The sequence below is a fragment of the Salvelinus fontinalis genome, chromosome 14 (assembly GCF_029448725.1).
Source record: "Salvelinus fontinalis isolate EN_2023a chromosome 14, ASM2944872v1, whole genome shotgun sequence".
In the NCBI taxonomy this organism is placed as follows: domain Eukaryota; kingdom Metazoa; phylum Chordata; class Actinopteri; order Salmoniformes; family Salmonidae; genus Salvelinus; species Salvelinus fontinalis.
In genome coordinates, this window is record NC_074678.1 from 47,809,669 (window position 1) to 47,817,925 (window position 8,257).

The window sequence follows — 8,257 nt, forward strand, 5'->3', positions numbered from 1 at the left end:
GCACGCTCCCTCAAAACTTTAGACATCTGTGGCATTGTGTTAGGTGACAAAACTGCACATTTTAGTGGCCTATTATTGTCCCCAGCACAAGGTGCACCTATGCAATGATCCTGCTCTTTAATCAGCTACTTGATATGCCACACCTGTCAGGTAGATGGAGTATCTTGACAAAGGAGAATGCTCACTAACAGGGATGTAAAAAAATACATTTGTTCACACATTTTTTGAGAAATAAGCTTTTTGTGTGTATGGAACATTTCTGGGATCTTTTATTTCATCTCATGAAACAGGGGACCAACACTTTACATGTTTTGTTTATATTTTTGTTCAGTGTACTTTTCAGACTAATTCCTCCTCACCTGTTCTTGAAGCACCAGCCGGTCACCAATGTGAGACGGAGCCTGAAAGTGGAACATGTCTATGGTCCTCAGAGTGGGGTGGGCGCTACACAGACGACTGGAGAATGGATGTGTGTGCGAAAGTGGGAGAGAGAGAGCAAGAGAGAAAGAGGGGAGAGAGAGGAACAAGGCGGGAGGGAGACTATTAATCCATCTCACTTCTTCTACGGAGGCTCAACCCTGTTGTGGCCAATCTACTCAGTCTACTACAACTACATCCACATTTTGACACAATAAGAAACCTCAGTATCTCTATGAGTTCAGAAAGACGGGTAGGTCACAGATATAATAGGACTCAATGGGCTGCGATGGTGGCCACGTTCTCCATCCAGGCCATGATCTGGCCGCCGACGGTGCTGACCTGGTGGTTGGCATGGGGCGGCAGCACCAGCGCCACGCTCTCTACCTGCGTCCGCTCGGCTGGCACTGCGTCCTTGTACTCCTGGCACACAAGTACGCACACACACATGTGAGAGTGCAATGCAACTGCACTGGACAACAGGCTGTGGCATGGGTGTGACTACCACTGATAAGGGCAGCTATTTTACATTCGAGATAAGAGGGAAATTGGACGTCTAAAGCATTTTGTGACCTTCCTGGTCGGGTCATGTAAGGAAAAACTCCATGCCTTAGTTCCAATGCTTCCTGTTTGGCCTGTACCTAGTTGAGCGGTGCTGCTGCTCAGTAGGTCTGTGATGATCTCAGCGGGGATCATCCTCCTCCTCCTCTCTGCCGCGATGCTGTACTCCATCTGCTCTGTCTGTGTCCCCTGAGTCACCTGCATCTGCACACGCAAACACAGAGTGTTGGTGGGCGGTGTGTGTCCTCCTATTGGAGCATGACATATTGATGTGGTTGATATGTCCAACACTGTCAAACCAAGATGGGTGCTTTTTCTCCCTCCTTCTCGCTCTTCAGCCCTCACCTTCCCCGCCTCAGTGAGTCGCACCACAAAAGGTGGCAAAGGCATTGCGCGCGTTCCACTGGCAGTTACTGAACGGGTCCTCACAGCTCACCACGATGCCCACCTGAGGGTAGTGCCCACATGGCATCACATCATGTCAGATATATTTTTACAACACATCTATTACTAAGTCTGCATCCAAAATGGCACCCTATATGCCCTATGGCAGTGGTTTCCAAACTTCTTCCCTCTGGCCCCCCCATTCCATCAATTGGTAACCCCCTGCCCCACACCACATCTATTTCTATGGGCATAAGCACTGTACATGAAACAAACTGTACACACCATGTTTGTTGGTGGAGAAAATGTTGCAGGTTTAAAGCTTATTTCCTGCAATTCTACACATTTTGCCATGTCTTATGTGTATTCATGTGATATCTGAGTGACTCAAACAGAATCCAGGGGCTAAAAACCTAGTTGAAAAAAAGTTAGCTGATAAGGGCTAGTTGATCTGGACATTATTGACACGTTAGAAATAGCTCTCTAAGGTCTGCAATGACAAAAGGGAAAACTGCTGAGGCACTACCCAATTTCAAGATTGCACCTTGTGCCTTCTACAATTACAACTTTCAAGAGTAAGTTAAAAGCCCGACTTGAGTTCCTGCGCCTTCCCCGCCGACGGCTCACGCCCCAGAGTTTGGGAAGCACTGCCCTATGAGCCTTGGTTAAAAGCAGTGCACTATATAGGGAAATGGCTGCCATTTGGGATGCAGTTTAAGTAATTAGTGATATAAACAGGAGAAGATGCTACTGTAAAGAACACATGATCTAGACCTGTATCATCTATTGTGAAGCAGCATTATGTATGCAAATATTATTTTGCATACATTATTCATTATATCAAACCAGCTATTCCATGGATTCACATTGAAGCAGCTTCAGTAGCAGGTTCATCCTGCTCAGATGTTCCACAGAGAGGTTTAAATGATCATTTTTACCCACAGCCATGAGGCTTTTTAATGACTGTAATGGGTTAACGTTTTTACGAGGTCTTTCTATTGGAAAATGTTGTCTGTTTTCCCCAGAGTAGGATAGAAAACAGCACTTGAATCAGACTATTATTTTAGGGACACTATGGTTGGTGCATGTGCCTTTGTCTTAATCTGTTAACTTTATATACTTTTTTTTATCATGTGTTGGTCATGATGCATGCTGTGATAAAACAATTTCCCAAGTTGGGATTAATAAAGTAGTACCCTATAATCTCTCTCCTTTGTACTACACAAAGATTTTTTTTAAAAGATGTCCCCACAAACCTCCATACTGGATGTGAAGGCTCTGTTGACTTTCGCTTTGATGTTGACAACCTGTCCGACTCTGCGTGCAAACAGACAGAAGCATTTATATTTATAGAATCAACATTGGACAGTGGTTACTGTGTAAACGGAAGAATGGCAGGCCCTCCTTTCTGTGGCTGAGCAAAAGCCTAAAAGGCAGTATAAACATACTGAAAAGGTTTGTTTTAGGGAGTGAAAGACTTACCCTATACTGCGGTCAAAGTGGATGTCATCAACAGAGTTGGTAATACAGGGAGACCCTGCGTGTCTTTCAGCTGTGACAACATAGAAGAGCATAACTATTACATACTGGACAGCAGGGGCGCAAACTGTCACTGGGGACGGAGGAGACATGTCCCCTCCACATTCTTTTGAAATTGTATTTTTGTCCCCCCCAGATTTATCATTGGAATGTGATACAAAACGAGGCACCGGTTTGCTTTAGGACCATGCGGACGCCTCCGAGCATCAAGTAGGCCTTTGGAGTGTTTTTCAGACTGGATAATTTTTTAAATAATAATAATTATGTCCCCCCCACTTCTAAAACCAAAGTTGTGCCCCTGCTGGACAGTATATCGTCCCATACAGTTGTATGTACTTTCGCGATCCCACTGCAATTCGGTCACGGATCATAATACAACATAGCATTGACCCCAGGCTCAATTGTTACCCGAGATGTAGCTGTTTGGTGGACGAAATTATATATTATAACGTTTCGTCATCATACAGGTGCTCCTAGAATAGTTTTAAAACACAAACAAGGAATATTGTAGTTGTATCAAGCTCTTTGAATATATTATTTAATTATGCAAAGGTCTTAATAGCACCCCATTCGTGGAAATCCTAATCTATCATGACTAGGTATGAGGAAAACAGAACAAAACAGTTTTTTTCCTGTCTGAAAACAATTTGGCTCTCAGCAGGATTTGGCTTTGATCTGTCTAAAACAATGCTCGAGGTGAACAAGAGGCAATTCCCACCCTAAACTGCTGTGTTTATACAATGGGTCTCGTCGAAATTTAAAAAATAACTTCTGAAGGAGTCACATTTCTCAATGAAACAAATAACTAAATAAATAATTTATTGCTGTTTTTTTACAGTTCAATTCGCTCAAGCAGCGCAGTAATTTTGGACCACTGCGCCAACAAAAGTTATTGTGCTTCACAAAACAAGATGCTTTACTGGGGAGTAATCTGCAGCTCAGTTTGTCCTCTGACATATGTTTAAAACCATTATTTCTTCCTCGAAGAACGGTGAGAAATACTGTATAATATCGTTTTGGATTGGAATCTATTCCACACATTAGTTCCAAAGAAAAGCAGTATTCATGTTCGACACATTATCTGGTTAAAACACAGTCAATTTAAAGACTATACATCCATCACGGCTGAGAAGGATAGAATCGTCATAGGGCCATTTGGCATAAAGTTATCAACTGTCTGTTCCAGCTCTCATGGAATGGTTACCTGTCTCGTGCTCACCGGACATGGCGACATAGCGAAGCAGTAGCAGTGACCTCCAATAACTGGATTGGTCCCGTTATCAATCCCGTAATTCGATTATCCGGTTATCATCCCACACTTATGAGATAGGCTATATGCTATTAGCGTGGTGAAACTACCGAGGGAGTAGAAAACTATAGGTATATATCCACACAACACAAAGTCTCAAGTCTGTCTGCAGAGTAATTTGACAGAGCAGACTAAAAACAAAGATTAGGCAATCGCTTATTAAACGTTTTACATACTTTCCCAAGACACAAAAAAGTACTTACCCAGACTGAAATGATATGCAGACGACCCGGTCACATTTGCTTGAATGAATGTGCACAACAAAACGTACGTAGAGGCAGTCTCACGGAGAAAAGTCTGCGCAACAAACACCACCCCCTCTCTGCCCATTCCCCGGACCTAACAGTGTGGTGTCGCCACTAAACAGATCACACACCTCCTGTTGTTAGAGTTGCGTGACCAATTTAATTTAAACTTTTTAAGGTGGAATTTTAAGATCAATATCACTTTATTGGCGGCACATAGCGGCAGTTCTAGCTTGCATGGCTCCCCTCCCCTCTTCAGCGCCCCCTGCCCCCCCAAAAAGCACCATTCTGCACTAACTGTAATTTTTATTCAGACATTTGGAACAACACAAATAATCATAATCAACGTTTAAAACACATATATAAAAAAATATATATACAAAAATTATACTAATAATTATCTAAAAATAAGTAATAAAGACAAATATAAACAAATTTGTGTTGATTTGGCAAATTTGTGTTGATTTGGCACTTGAGCATCAATACATTACCCATCCCCCAACACTGTCAACCAAGAGTCAAGACTACATTACCCATTCCCCAGTGTAACGGATGTGAAATGGCAAGCTAGTTAGCGGGTACGCGCTAGTAGCATTTCAATCAGTTACGTCACTTGCTCTGAGACTTAAGTAGGGTTCCCCTTGCTCTGCAAGGGCCGTGGCCTTTGTGGAGCGATGGGTAACGATGCTTCGTGGGCGACCGTTGTTGATGTGTGCAGAAGGTCCCTGGTTCGCGCCCGTGTTGGGGCGAGGGGACGGTTTAAAGTTATACTGTTACATTGGTGCCGTGACCCGGATCACTGGTTGCTGCGGAAAAGGAGGAGGTTGAAAGGGGGGTGAGTGTAACGGATGTGAAATGGCTAGCTAGTTAGCGGGTACGCGCTAGTAGCATTTCAATCAGTTACGTCACTTGCTCTGAGACTTAAGTAGGGTTTCCCCTTGCTCTGCAAGGGCCGTGGCCTTTGTGGAGCGATGGGTAACGATGCTTCGTGGGCGACCGTTGTTGACGTGTGCAGAAGGTCCCTGGTTCGCGCCCGTGTTGGGGCGAGGGGACGGTTTAAAGTTATACTGTTACACCAACACTGTCAACCAAGAGTCAAGACTAAACCAATTCACCTTGGTGGTGTGCAGACTGGTTTTATATTATTCTTAACTATTTCGCACAAACCAGAAAAATTGCAACAATATGTCTGTGAAACTATATATTCACAGTATTATGAATGAATTGTGGTTTATTTGGTAGCATTTCGTAGTGTGACTGATTTTCCTAGTTGCATTAGTACTGTACAAAGTTAGAGATGCGCTATTTGATAGATTCCCCTGCCCCCCCTACCTCGGGCTTCCAGTGGGCATCTAGTACTTATGAGTGGGAGACCTTCCCAGGCAGTAGCTTGCCTAGCTCACACTAGAATCAGGGCGCCCACTCCGACAAGGTTAATTGACCCACAGTCCCACACAGTGACATGATATCATTGACGTGACGTGCAAATGAGCGATAGAAAACCGATCGCCAAATGTCAACATTCCGATTTTTTTTGTGCGGGCGCCCTGTGCTTCCCCCGGCAAGATGCCACCCTGGGCGGCTGCCCATATCGCCTATACCTAAATCAGCCACTGATTGCACACAAGGTCCAACCGAAATTTTACTTCCGCTTTTAACCCAACCCCTCCGAAAGACACACATACATACACGTGCCATAGGTCCAGACCTATTGGCAGTGTACAAGGGAGGTAACAACAATTCACTCTCCTGAAGTGTTCCATATACAAACCCCAATGTGAACAGGGGACACTTCCATCAAAAGCCTTAGGCCTAGGCCCTATTTAAATGTACATTTCAGCTATTTAGCAGATGCTCTCATCCAGAGCGATTTTACAGGAGCAATTAGGGTTAAGTGCCTTGCTCAAGGGAACATCGACTGTTTTTTCACAAAGTCGTCTTGGTGATTCAAACCAGCGACCTGTCGGTTGCTGGCCTACTAACAACAATGTAGCGATTGAGAGAAAACAACCAAAAATGGGGCTTCAAATCAAAGTGTATTTGTCACGTGCGCCGAATACAACAGGTGTAGTAGACCTTACAGTGAAATGCTTACTTACAGGCTCTAACCAATAGTGCAAAAAAGGTGTTAGGTGAACAATAGGAAAGTAAAGAAATAAATGAACAGTGAAAAGACAGGCTATATACAGTAACGAGGCTATAAAAGTAGCAAGGCTACATACAGACACCGGTTAGTCAGGCACACCAGTTAATCCAGATCCAATGACCCTGTACTGAACTATTAACTGTGCCATAGGGGTTCAGACCTCTTGACCGAGGCTGTGGTAGCATAGGCACACACGAATCATGCTTTTTTATTTGTTTAGTCTGTTTGGGAGGAAAGTAGGCCCTATACATCAAAAAAATAAAAATGGAAACGTGGATATATCACTTTATTTACACAGATAGTAAATACATTTTTGTTATTTGAGTTATTTGCCTTTAATAGATATCAGAACAGCCCTTAGCTGTGCTATATTGGCCATATACCACACCCCCTCGTGCCTTATTGCTTAAATAGTCTATAGTTGTTATAAGGTTATAGGTTACAGGTTACATTGTTTTATAGGTCATATTTACTGTAGGCCTAAAGCCATGTTCTTCATTGCAGAGTGAAACGAGCGCCGCTCTATGGCAGGTTTGTCCTGTCACATTTTACCCCTATGAGTAATAGTCTACTGTCGGTTTCAAGTTTCCCCTATAAACCATCTGTGACCAGTTAGACAGAATCCTGTGGGTTCTCATAGTGGAACATCGACTGCTTAGTTGAAATTCATTATCATATCTGAAGGCTACTGTAGGCCTATTTGATTTACATAACACCAGGTATGATGATATATGTATGTACAACTGAAAAATGTATTTCAGCGACCTAGTTTGAGTCAAATCGGATTTAAACAAAATGAGAAGACATTAATACATTCTTAAATCATTTTGGGAAAATGATCAACTACATGTGAGCCTACAGTAGGCTATAATTTTCAAAATTCCCAATAGCAGAAGGCTAATGACAATACAAACGGTAGAAATGTGATAACAGGACATTCTAATTGCAACAATTGTGATAGACAGACGCGTGAAAGAGCGTGTAGAACAGTCAGCGGTTTTAAGGAACCCGTGAACTGATTCCATATCAACAACCAATAAGATGTCTCTTTTTACTTTGAGTGTCCTTAAAGGGGAAGATGCTGTTACTTCAGTTCAGATCTAGCCTAGTCTCTTGAATGGTCAATTATACATATTAGACTAGATGGAAACAGGTGGTAGCCTAGGCCTATGATAAAAACACACAATTTAATAACCTATCTATTAAATTAAGGGACTAAAACCTTTGTATTTCACAAAAGCTATTTTAACCATGGAAATGGAATAGGATATGGGTAAAAATACATAAAATGTGTTTTATTTGCTTATATCCTATGGATAAGGTATACTATGGATAAGGCTCTAATAATAACTGACAATTTAATAAGTCATCATAGAGAGGGCTGAAACTGGAGTGTGCTGGTATGTAATGATTTGTTGAAATGCTGAAATAATCGTCTAGAGATGATACCTCTCAATGTTGAAGATAGCTTGCCTTTTATTCTAACATTGCATGGCAATAAACGTTGGGATATGTAAAGTAGATTGCCTACTGTAACAACCACCTCCAATTGGCAACAAAAGGCATGACATAACTTTAGGGCAGGACTAGATGGAAGTACTGTACGCTCATTGGTGAAAAATAATCGCCAGTCAATTTAGCCCCATCCCTTCCCAT

At 42.5% G+C, this 8,257-nt stretch overlaps 1 pseudogene; it reads right to left on the minus strand.

Annotated features, from left to right (window-relative positions):
* Positions 1–693: 693 nt before the first annotated feature.
* On the minus strand, positions 694–4,701 carry LOC129869341 (acyl-coenzyme A thioesterase 11-like; annotated as a pseudogene).
* Positions 4,702–8,257: the final 3,556 nt, after the last annotated feature.